At 41.8% G+C, this 13,274-nt stretch overlaps 1 long non-coding RNA gene and 1 pseudogene across 2 annotated transcripts; both read left to right on the forward strand.

The window, feature by feature from the left end:
- Positions 1-1,982: 1,982 nt before the first annotated feature.
- LOC148136792 (Ig heavy chain C region pseudogene) lies at positions 1,983-7,790 on the forward strand (annotated as a pseudogene). Its single transcript, XR_015754468.1, has 3 exons — positions 1,983-2,110; positions 5,201-5,512; positions 7,471-7,790. The product of XR_015754468.1 is annotated as an Ig heavy chain C region pseudogene (transcript).
- A 372-nt stretch (positions 7,791-8,162) lies between these two features.
- LOC148136793 (uncharacterized) lies at positions 8,163-11,673 on the forward strand. Its single transcript, XR_015754400.1, has 3 exons — positions 8,163-8,565; positions 11,393-11,519; positions 11,659-11,673. It is a non-coding gene; the product is annotated as an uncharacterized LOC148136793 (long non-coding RNA).
- Positions 11,674-13,274: the final 1,601 nt, after the last annotated feature.

The raw sequence follows: 13,274 nt of genomic DNA on the forward strand, positions 1-13,274 counted from the left end.
TTAAACCTTCCATACCAAACTACATCCTGGTAAACCTCTGAACTCTTCCAAAGCTTCCACATTCTTTCTATAATATGGTGACCAGAACAGTACACAATACTCCCAAGTGCGGCCACACCAGAGTTTTGTACAGCCGCAGCCTAACCTCGTGGTTCTGAAACTCATTCCCTCTATCGATGAAAGCCAACACAAAGTATGTCTTCTTAATAACTCTATCAAACTGACTGACAACTTTTAGGGATCTGTGTCCATGGGCACCGAGATCTCTCTGCTCAGCTACACTACTAATATGGATTGCCTTGGATGTGCTTCGTGTGATAGGGGTTGTGTGTTCCGGGCATGAATGGGTGTATAGCAGGGTAGGGTTTGTTAATGTGAGTGGGAATTTAGGTCTAGACAGAGTAAGTGCAGTGGTTAGTCTGAAAGATGAGGTTTGCTGGTGAACTGCGTGTCAGTTTGATAGCTTTTAAAGTTAAAGATTACTTGTTCATTTCTCAAATCATATTTACGTAAATACTCAGCTGTAACACTCCAAAGTCTCTGAACCTTAATGGTCCTCCATTTTTCAGAGGACACCAGAATTCAGATAATTGTAAATGAGATGTTTCAACTTCCAGACAATTGGCATGAGTTCAGCCGTGACAGCCATCCTCCCCGTCCCAGTGCTCAGCTCCGGCCTGTGCTGCTGCTGCAGTGACCTTCCTCCCAGAGAGAACATTCTGCCTTGCATTGATGAGTGAGAAAGGCTCACTGGACCTGATTTCCAAGTATGGGGACGGCAAACACGGGGGGACACAACTTTAAAGTGAGGGGAGAGAGGTATAAGACAGATGTCAGAGGTCGTTTCTTTACTCATTGAGTAATAAGGGTGTGGAATGCTTTGCCTGCAACGGTAGTAGATTCGCCAAGTTTAAGTACATTTAAGTCGTCATTGGACAAACATATGGACGTACATGGGATAATGTAGGTGGGATGGGCTCCAGATTAGTCTGACAGGGCAGCGCAACATCGAGGGCCGAAGGGCCTGTACTGCGCTGTAATGTTCTATGTTCTGTGATTCACTCTGATTTCTCTCCAGGGGTACTGCCAGCTGTTGGGTATTTCCAGCAGTACGGTACCTAGTGGGGCGGCACGCTGGTTCCGTGGTTAGTGCTGCTGCCTCACAGTGCTAGGGACTCGGGTTCCATTCCAGCCTCGGGTGACTGTCTGTGTGGAGTTGGCACTTTCTCCCCATGTCTGTGTGCGTTTCCTCCCACAGTCCAAAGATGTGCAAGCTGGGGGAATTGCAAATGTTGTGTTCAGTGATTGGGAGGTTAGGTGCATTAGTCAGGGTTAACTGTAGCATATTAGGATAGGGGAATGGGTCTCGATGCGTTACTTTTCAGAGGGTGGGTGTGGACTTGTTGGGCCAAATGGCCTGTTTGCACACACTGTAGAATTTCGATGAATCTGCATTTCCTTGGTTTGTATTTTGTGAAACGTCTCTGCTCTTCACAGCAATCCAGTGAAAGTGTCAGTTGGTGAGATCTTCAAACAGTTACTGGGGTGGGATCAGGATGTTCTTCTTCCTAAATTATATGGTAACGGTCAAGGTCGAGGGCATGTTTCTAAAGAGGGAACCAATGATCATGATCAGCAACTGATAGGAAACAAACATAAATCCCAGTTATGCTGTCGACTTCAGCGGGAGCATACTGGCAAACGGTTACAGCTGAGGATACATTTGAGTAACTGATAAGGTCAAATTACCAGAAACTAACATGCTCAATTGGTCATTCTGTTGTAGAGACACCGTCTCCCCCCACGCTTTATGGCCTGGTCTCCTCCTGTCAGGAGCACAACACCGGTTCTGTGATCTTTGGTTGTTTGGCGATGGACTATTCCCCTGACGTCACCAAGGTAACCTGGAAGAAAGGTGGGGAGCTTATCACGACTGGATTGAAGACTTACCCACAAGAAGGGTACTTGTTTCTTGTGAGAAACAAGAAGGGAACCTACACCCCGAGCAGCCAGTTAACCCTGCCCGGGTCAGCGGTAGATTGCCCCAGCAAAATCTCCTGTGAGGTTCAACACAGCGGGTCACACAAGAGCAAAGTAATGCCATGTCCAGGTACGTGTTGTGGGAACTGAGAAAAACAGATCAGCTGTGATTAACATGAATAAGGCATTATTTATAACCGTTTTCACAGAATCACCTTATACAGCACAGGAAAAAGGCCCTTTGATCCATCCAATTCACACCTATCAATAACAGCCACCTAACTATTCCAGTCTCATGTGCCAGCACATGATCCATTGCCTTGTGTGACTTGCCCTTGCAAGGATACTTCATACTTATTATGAGGGGCTCAGTCTCTACATGACTTATAGGTGCTGAGCTCCAGGCTAACACCAGCCTCTGTTTGATTTTGTTTTCCCCTGAGATCCACTTGGAAGCTCCTGGCCTTACCTTCACCCTGTGCCCCTGAGGCATTGATCTCTCCAACAAGGGGAAAGGTTTCATCCAGTTTACCCTGTCTCTGCCTAAAATAATTCTAGACATCATGATAATCTTTTCCCTAATTCTCCTCTGCTCCAAGGAAAACCCCTGTCCATCTAAACTAGTTTCATAACTAAAACCCTCCAACCCAGGCAAGATCCTGGCAAATCTCATCAATACTGCCTTCAGTGTAATCGCATTCCTTCGATAACATGCACACAATGCTTCAGTATGGCCTAACCAGTGTTTTATTAAGTTCCAGTATCATCTCACCACTCTTCATTGTCAATGTCGAGGCTAATAAAAGCAAATATCCTCCCACTTTCTTAGCCTCTTTATCCAGACGACACAGTACTATAGGGGATCGGTGGGTACATGCACCAAAGATCCTCAGGCCTTTCCAGGGTTCCACCATTCAAAACGTAATACCTCACAGATTCTTCTGCCGAATTACATCACCTTACATTTATTCAGAATAATTTCCATTTGCAACTTTTCTCTTCATATACAACCAACCCTTTTATATCCTCCTGCAATCTAAAGCCATTATGCTCATGACTTACCAACATGACAGTTTTCATTTCATCTGTGAATTCACGGTTAATCCTCCTAAATTTGAGTCTCAATCATTGGTATGTAAGAGAAATAGCACGGAAATCAACATCAATCCCTACAGAACACCAGGAGACATAGATTTCCAGTCATGCAGACACCCGATGACTATTATCCCCTGCTCCCATCACTCAGCCAGTTCCAGATCCAATCTGTCAAATTAACTCGGATCCCATTGGCTCTGATTATTGCTATCATCTGGACATCGAGTTATCTCTATGAAAACTACTGTCAAATTGTTACACAGGACTTCCTGTCAATAAAACCGTGTTAAAAAAATGTTGATTTATCTTCCAAATGAAGACTAATTTCACTTCTCAATAGTTTCCTTACCACTGAGACTAGCTTGACAGATCTGTGTTTTCATTATTTATCCCTTCCTTCGTTCTGCATAACAGTGCAACGTTGGCTGATCTACACTCACTTGGCACAACTGCTGTGGCCAGACAGGAATTCTAAATTATTGTCAGCGACCCAACTATTTCATCCTTTGCATCGCTCAACCGCTTGGTATACTTTTCATCTGCCCTGGAAATATAACCACTTTTCATTCAGCAAGACAACACAGAACATCACGTCATGTGTCCTAATTTCTGAAAGTACATCACAACACCCCTCCATGATTTCTGTCCCCACATTGTCCGTCTTACTAGTGAACACAACACATTCGTTTTGACCACAACCTAATCCTCCGGCTCCACTCCAATAATAACACTTAATGGGCATTACTGTTTCCCGAATAATTATTTTATTATGAATGAGCCTGTAACTTTTAAAAATATTTTCCTTTATTTTGATTGCTATTATTTTTTCATGGTCCCTTTTGCTCTTCTAATTCCTTTGTCTTTCAAACTCCCCCTTGCACGTTCTGTACTCCATACTAATTTCTATTGACTTGAGATTTCAGCATAGACCAGAAGCCTCCCCTGTTTCTCTTTATCTCCCCCTCCATGCCCTTTGGTGTCCAGAGCCCGCTGCATTCTTGGTCCCACGCAGTGGCTTCCTGGGAAATGCCCTCCCTGTGATTTTCCTATCTCTTTCTTAAATGTGTCACACTGCTCTGACTCAGATTTACCAATAAGTGTCAGCTTCCAGTCCACTCTGGTTAAGTCATTACCTGATCTTACTAAAATTGTCCTTCCCCTTTTCAGAACTTTGGGCCAATTTCTATTCCTTTGCAGTACAATCTGAAATCCAACTGATTTACATCACTGTCTGCACAGTGCTCCACCATTGGTGTTTTACCCACTGGGTCCACTTCATTCCCTAATGTTAAGTTCAGGTTCACCTCTCTCTTGCAAGGTCTGGATTAAAATTCTCTGTATTAAACACATACTTTGTTCAAATATTCTCCTGGGGGCATTTTCAGAATTGTGCTCTCTCTAAATTTTTGACAAAGTGAATATCCAAGCCTATGCTGAGGAAGTTAAAAACCTCTTTTCATTCCCCTATTTAATTTACATGTCTCTGAAATTTGCCCATGTATTTTCACTTGGTCTTTTGGACCAACAGTAAGGTCTATCGTGCTCTCCCAGTAGTTATGTTTGCTGTATTTTGGTTTTGAAGTACTGTCCATTTGCCTTTGTTTGAGGAGGTATCCATGATTTCATTTCTCTTTACAGCCTAAAATACTCTTGTCAGAATTGCGACAGAAGCAACATTCTGTACCGCACACCCCCGCCCCCATCCTTTTCCATCTTTCCCTGTCTCGCCTGAAGGCACTAAATCCTAGAATATTGAACAGCCACTCCTGCCCAACTCTCAATATGTCTCCGTGATAGCAACGGCACCATTTCTTCATTTATGCCAATAATTCGTCTGCCTTGTTCATCAGACTCTGTCATTAAAACGAATACCATCCAATGTTGCTATCTCCCTTCTGATGTTACCGGCCTATAGTTTCTCTGCCTCCTTGGCTCCCTTGCTGTGTCCTCTAAGTTTAGCCTTTCACATTGTCCTGCTGATCTTTCTGTGTGGATCCCAGCTTCTCCAGCACTCTGCACAATTATGATTCTTGTATCCATTAACCACAAGAAACCTTGATATATGAGAACTGATTGTATTTGTTATGAAATTCGTCGGATAATGTATGCGATGTGTTTCCTAAAGGTCCAGATATTCTCCCACCAACCCTTCTCCTAACTGTGAGCTCCAGTGAAGACATCGCAAGCAGCAAGTTTGCAACCGTCGTCTGTTCAATCATCGAGTTCCATCCGAAGTCAATCTCCGTGAGTTGGTTGAAAAATGGCCGACCCTTGGATTCTGGCTTCTTCACGTCTCCCGTGTGTGAGGCGGACGGGAACTTCTGGGTGACGAGTCGGCTGATGGTCCCTTATGGTGAATGGTACAACAGCGCAGTCTATACCTGCCAGGTCACTCATGGAGAGAACATTCAAAGTAAAAACATCACCGCACTCCAGGGTAAGAGACACAGACTGAGAGAGCTACAAATCAATCTGAACTCTGATGTGAATCAAACACACTAATTCATCAGGCGGAGTAAACAGCACGGTACAGCTTCTCGTTTCCCAACATGCCACGTGTCTCATTTCAGTTTGAGTGTTACATTAGCATTGCTCATAATTCAACCTTTTGGCAAGTCAGAAAAGCAGGTTTCCTCTCTGTTGAAGATAGATATATAGACAGTGAGCTTTGTTAAATAGTTTGTTGCCTGACCATGCTGGGAGAGGCATTCAGAGTGCTGAATCCTTGCCTGGTAGCCGCTTCAAGGGTAAGTTTGGGGTGGAGGGGGGATATTGGAGAGATATCTGATTGAAACATAGAAAATACTGAGAGACTGAGGTCGAGTGAATGTGGAATAGATGCTTTGACTGGTAGGCGAGACTAGGACCCAAGGGCACAGTCTCAGGATCAAAGGGGCACCGTTTAGAACTGAGATGGGGAGGAATTTCTTCAGCCAGAGGATGATGTGTCTGTGGAACTTGTTGTTGCAGAGGGCTGTGGAGGCCAGGCCATTGTGTGTATTCAAGCCAGAGATAGATCGGCTCTTGTTTAGTATGGGGAGAAGGCAGGAGAATGGCTTTAGCCCGAAATGTCGATTTTCCTGCTCGTCGGATGCTGCCTGACCTGCTGTGCTTTTCCAGCATCATTCTGATCTAATCTCTGGATTGGCCGAACAGCCTTCTTCTGATCCTCTGTCTTATGATGTTGTGGTCTCAAAATGACGTGGTTAAAATATGCAGTGACCCTTACTTGAAAATAAATCAAAATGCGTTCAATGCTTCATTCCCTGCTCAGGAATGACCTGTTGGCCTTGGACACTGTACGACATCGGTTTTTATCAGGTACTGAGCTCTTTAACTTCATTTATGGGATCAGACCACAGACCAAGTGGGTATCATATTTGATGAACTGGGATAAACGTGATCTCACTGAGCTTCTTTAAGATGCTCTCTGGAATTACTGGATGAGGCAGGAGAATAAAGTCTGGTAAGAATGCTACAATAGGGATGAATGAACTAGGAACTCGAGACAGGCTGATTTAGGGTGGCAATGTTTACACAGTGAGTAGTGGATGTCTATAAAATTAGTGACATTTCCATCGCATTTATAGATTAATTTAAGACTCTTTTGTTTGTTTTTTTTTTCTCCCCTGCTCCATGAAGAAATTAAAAAATGCAGCTTGGTAAATAAAATGTAAGTACAGACCAGTTATGAACTAACTGAATGGAGGGAAAGACTGAAGGAGATGGGTGTCCTCCTCGATATCCAATGCTGTACTCAATGTCTTGTTTTCAGATCTACTCCAAACACTGCCCACGAGGAACAATGACATAAATTCGAAGATGACATCACACCAATAACGCAAAGTATTTTTGATCACGTTAAAGATAATGAACGTAATTTCCATGGCTGTTGACCGCTCCTGTAACACTTTAGAACTCTGCAAAGCGAATAATTATCATTTATTATAATTTGTCCAAAATTTGGGATGTGATTTGGCAGTCAGTGTGACCAGCAGCACTTGCACCTAAGGGTTATGAACATGGCAATGAACTCATTCTATTCAGATTACTCTTGTCACAAGTATCAATAGATGGTCTTAAGTGAGAGACAAACTCTGAAAGAAAGATAATTCCTGGGGTTACATGATGGTATCTTCGATGGTTTTACTTTTTTCACAGGTTTCACTTGTTATAAAGCCAGTGGTCTTTAGGAATAATTACACAGGGTATGTTATAGGTAATCACAAATGTTTCACAGATCAAAATACATCAACAATAGTAAGCATCGTTTCAGCAATAGTTGGAGTTGCCATTTTGGAGGTGGTGTCTTCACCCTGTGAAGGAGTAATCTGAAGATTGGCTGTTTGTATCAGAAAGGGGCATTTTTCATTGACTTTGATTTTTGTTTCATAGAAGATACCGAGTGCCACCCGAACACCGTTAAAATCCTCCCACCGCCGGTTGAACAAGTCTTACTGGAGGCGACAGTGACGTTAACCTGCGTTGTGTCCAATCTTCCTTCTGGAGTCAACGTGACCTGGAAACAAGAAAAGAAGCCTCTGAAATCAGAGATTGCTGAGCAGCCTGGACAGAATCCCGACAACGTGATCAGCAAATTAGACATTTCTACTGAAGCCTGGTTGACTGGTGTTACTTTTGAATGTGTGGTGTACCATCAGAATCTACCGACTCCGCTGAGAGACTCCATCCACAAGAAGAAACGTGAGCGGTGAGATTAAAGCACAAAGGATCCCATGTGTAATCCGGATCCAGTTCCATCAATGACAGGCTTTGATTGGAAATGAACCAACACCGTTAGGAGCATTAATGATGCATCTGAAGGCAGGATAGCTAAGTAGCTGCTTAAGAAAAAGATGGACCAAAGGATATTGTATTCTGATTAAGTCAGATAAGGTGGGAAGAAGCCTGGGTTGTGACGTCACCATCAGCAATGACAAATGGACAGAATGTCCTCGTTGTGGGCTGGAAACATGGAGACAACTTTCACATTAAACTTTCTTTTTTTTACTGAACAGAATGTGTACCATACTGCTCCTTTAAAAAAACGAAAGTGAATAAATCCCAAATTAAACATGGCGTATTTTAATATTTAGCGAAATTGTGATATCGGTTCAGGATTTTTTTGGTTGATTTATATTTGTCTCAAATATTCTGCAGTGATTAATCCGCTGGAGCCATCAGTGTCGGTCCTCCTGCCACCAACAGAAGAAATCTCCGCTCAGAGGTTTCTCTCCCTCACCTGTTTAGTGAGAGGTTTCTCCCCCCGAGAGATCTTCGTCAAGTGGACAAACAATGACAAGCCGGTGAATCCCAGTAACTACAAGGACACCGAGGTGATGGCGGAGAGCGACAACACCTCCTTCTTCATCTACAGCCTGTTATCCATTACAGCGGAGGAGTGGGCCAGCGGTGCTTCTTACTCCTGTGTGGTGGGACATGAAGCGATTCCATTGAAGATCATCAACAGAACAGTCGATAAATCCAGCGGTAAACCGAGTTTTGTAAACATTTCACTTGCACTGATGGACACAGTTAATTCATGTCAATAAAAATCTCAAAGTTGCATTTAATAATTCAACAGAAGTAATGAAGTGTTTTTTTCCTCCAGCTGTGTGTTAAATACCGAATTAGTTGTTTCTCACTCTGACTTACATTCCATCTCTGCAGTTAAAGTGAATTATTAACAGGTCTGTAACAAGTGTCTTGTGCAGTTAATGTTCCCTGATCAGATACACCCTGGGTCATTGACAGAGTAAAGCTCACTCATTGCAGGATTCCACCAAGTACCTTATCCATCCTAAATCCCTCTGTGACAAAATCTGACAATGTCCATTTTATGTCAAGGGTAAGGCACGAGTTTTGAACTTGGTGTTTTTGATTCCCCCGATTGGACATTCTTACAAAATTCATGTCAGTTTTAAACTGCCAGATTGCACCAATTGGAAATGTAAATTTAAGACACTTTAAAATTAAATTTGATTGGAACATACCAATCATAAATAGTGCCGAACAGTTTGAATGTAACCTTTGTTTCTGGGGAACTGCCAGGGATCATGCGCCAGCGCATGAGTTGACAGAATGTATCTTCACTTTCACACCAAAGAGAATCAACAGATAAGTTGTTGTGGAGCAGAGGGGAGGGGAACGATGAATGCCTGTCCTCTTGCTCCCTGTGCAGAGTTTTCATGGTAGATGTCCTCTGTAATGTAACCCAGTTACTAACAGGAACAGTCAGCTTCTTGCTTACTGTCCAAAGATTTTACATTTCCATGCAAAACAGTACCTTTGAAGCATGTTAGACACACTTGGCTCTGTTAACAAATGATTAACATTGATTCCCATAATCCAAAACTGGTGTTTGTATCGTCCTAGTTTGAATTCCATAGTTTTGTCTCAGTTTTCTGGAGCACATGGGATCAATTCTGGTATTCGAATACCTGATATCATTTTGTTTCACATACGGAACACAAGTAGACATTTTCTAATAAACATATTCAGAAATGTTATCTCTGGGGCAGTGGGGATTTGAACTCACGCCTTTTCTCTCAGAGACAGAAGTTCTATCACTGCAACAGAAGAGTTGCTCATAAAACGCTTATCTCTGCACGACGATGGGAAATGTTTCCTGTAACACCAAGGTCAAATCTAATTATGGGCAATGCATTAAAATTAGAACAATAAATTAAAATAATGAAAATTGCAGTCTGGTATAAGAACAGATACAGAGAGATGATCGCAAATACACACGTAATGACACATATACAGACTCTCACCTAAAGACACATATTTATGTGCATACTCAAATGTGCATATAGATAAGATGTCACACACGCATACTCGCACAGAGCCACACATGCAAGTGGTACTTGAACACTCAGCTAAGCTCATACAAAAACTCACATACACCGAAAGAAAATCATTTGCACAAATGAACAGGAGTACTCACACATAACCATGAGAAACATCGACACACGGTAACACACAAATGGGCATGAATACATATACATTCATACAGCACAATGCGTACAGACATACACACATGAACACAGATACAAATTCCGAAAAATGTCCTCCCACATGTCAACTCACATAGGCACGTGAGTGCACAGAGATAAACATTAATATCATTATTTTCCCATTTTCAGAATCACAAACAAATGATGACAGAGGCAGCTTAATTAGTTATTTTGAAACCACATTGATCAGCATAAACACAATATCACACGCACACACAAATTCAGAGTCTCACATGCAGACACACAAGTGCAAAGATGAACAAATAGAGGGGTGTTTATTAAATAAGGATAATGGGCACTAGCATCAGCAAGCATCCACAAACAATAGCACAAACAAGCTGATCAGGAGATGGTTTGGGAAAGATTGCCACACAAGCAAACATCATCATATAAATATAAACATCCATCAAAACATAACAATGCATGCTAACATTTATTAAGCATAAACATGGAAATAACCTAGTTTAGGTAGGATCTGAAACAGACACATAATCACACATTTTAGATAGCACTAATGAAAAGTGAACACTCACAAAGACAGAACAAGATAAGCATAGGCAGCAACGAAGTGGCATATTAGCATGATGATGCTTACACACTGGGAAAAGACCAAACTTTAGGTGCACAAACACATGAGCACACCAGCAGTAAAGGAACAGGAATATGTTTATTCATGCACAGACTCCAACATGGGCTAGAGTGAAGTAAGAGACTCTTATAACCACATACACAAACATTAAAGGAAAACCAAACATACCAAGCAGTAGATCAAATAAATTAAGGGACATACGTACAAAAACTTATTCCTAAATATACAGATCTTACAAACAAAAATATGAAGCAATGTCCTGACTGTGATGTCACTTATATTCATGATTTGCCAAGCAATTGGTCACCAATACAAAAGATGAGAATCACATTTGAACTTTTATTCAGTGATGGCTACAATTTTCAACTAAAGTGCTGTCACAGCCTATATTTAAAATATAATGATATAATTAAAATCATCATTCGTAATAAACATTCCTCAAATAATAATATCCTTAAATAATAGATGAAAAGAAAAATAATTTAAAACGTTCTGACATGGACAATGAAGAAAGAACATGTGCAGTTAGTATTTGTAATTTGTTGCTGAGTCAATAATGCACTAATACATACAGATAAGAGTCACACTTGAGAAATACCTGACTGCTTTATGAAGATGTAATGGTCTCCAATTAGATGACTTGGATGCAGATAGATCGATCTGGATCAATAAACAATCTTAATGCGTTCTCTCGGCTTTATATTCATAGATTCAATAGATCGCACTTGGATTGAAGACTATGAGGATGATAACAGCAACATCTGGACAACTGCTTCCACGTTCATCACCTTGTTCTTCCTGAGTATTTTCTATACGCTGCCGTCACTCTGGTGAAGGTGAGAATAATCACATCTTTCTCACGCCAAGCAGCCCAATATGTTTTGTGAAATCTCTAAGTGTGCCATTGAATAAACATTATATCTGAAAGTCCCTGATCATAAATATCTGCGTCATTGCTTTCTCTCTCTTTTCCAGGTTAAGTGAACGAGTTGTGGTCCGCTTTGATTTTCCTGATCTGCTTATCAAGGTCTCTGAATTCCCAACCTCCAATCTGTCCTGTTGCTGACTCTAACAGTGAGATGACTTCAGTTTATCAGCATGTAACTGAGACTATTATTGATGGATTTTCCTTTTTACTTTGATATCTTTGAGATGGTTGTGGTTGGAAGAATTTGTAGCTTCCCAGTTGTTTGAAGCCCGTTTGTTTTGTTTTTATTTGTTCCTTACTCAGAATGTTGCCTACCCTTTCTGATGAGCCTTTGTATTCCCTTTCTTGTGACTGTTACTGATGTACAGAAAATTCCCAGCTCACAGCGCATGTGTTCTCGTCTCAATGTGGCATCCAGCCATGAAATTCACTTCTGTTAGCTTTTACATCAATCTTTTGGATAAAAATGCTTTCTGAAATATTTAATAAATCTCGAATGAATATGCACTAATCTTGAGTTTGCTTAATTCTTTCTTCAAGGCCAGTCAGTAATAATACACTTTCCCACATCCTACTCCTTTCCCAGCCAAATACTTTCACTTGTTCTGTTTGATTGTATTTTATCCAGTCATTTAGTTTAATGCTGCGCTACCATGCAGCCCACTAATGTAAATACATTTCACACGATATGCCAGATGGAACACTCCAGAGGCAGAATGATTAGAGAACATTTCCGCTTATGCACCAAGGGCCACGGCCTCGGGTCACCTCATGATAATTTTATAGGCTCCACCAGAAGCCGAAAAAAGGCAGACAACGGAGTTTGAAAGTTTACTCTGCACTGTCTAAACTAAAAGTACTCCCAATGTCAGGGCAGCCTTGTTTAGCAATGCAGAAATCGCCACCTAAAGCGCCCAACGAAACATTCATCAGCCAAAAATGTCAACGTTCAGTCAGGTCTTCAGACACAACACGTGCACAATCCAAGGGCGGATTCTCAGAACTGGAGTTTTTCTCACACATAAATCTCATGGAGCACAATTCCTGGGATCTAATTGACACACCACACCTGTCAAATCCCAGGAAATGAGACTGAGATCTGTCTGATACAGGGATATTACTGAACAGCAACCCTGAAAAATAATAAATCAGAGGGCGCTGTGATCAGGCAAGGCACAGCTCATGAGTACCTGAAATATTCAGCCATTGAGATCTATATGACGCAAGACGGAATTGAGAACCAATCACAGCAACTGGTCACAGAGTCTGGAAACTATCAGCAGAGGAGAACAGTCCCAATTTCTCAGAGTTGGTGAGGTGTATCATCCCGGGAATAGTGTTGTGAATCAGTCACGCACCCAATCTCATAACTTTGCATTTTTTTCAAAAACGTGGCACCTGAAACTAAATGCAACATTCCAGGTGAGACAAGAGACTGTTTTATTTCAGTTTAACATAATTGCTGTGTGTTTGTTCTCTACAGCGTAGGGCGATGAAGTCGGGTTTATTTGCTCTTCTGTCCTTGTGTCATGGTACATTCCCTGATTTGTGCACATACACACGGGGGATCCTCTGCTCCTGCACCCCTTTGGGTTTACCCCCTTACTATTGTATGTTCCCCTGAGTTCATCACAAAACAAAGAAGCACGTCACACCTCCCTGA

This window comes from Chiloscyllium plagiosum, unplaced genomic scaffold (assembly GCF_037043375.1).
Source record: "Chiloscyllium plagiosum isolate Xiang-an unplaced genomic scaffold, Cpla_swu_hap1 HiC_scaffold_45, whole genome shotgun sequence".
NCBI lineage: Eukaryota > Metazoa > Chordata > Chondrichthyes > Orectolobiformes > Hemiscylliidae > Chiloscyllium > Chiloscyllium plagiosum.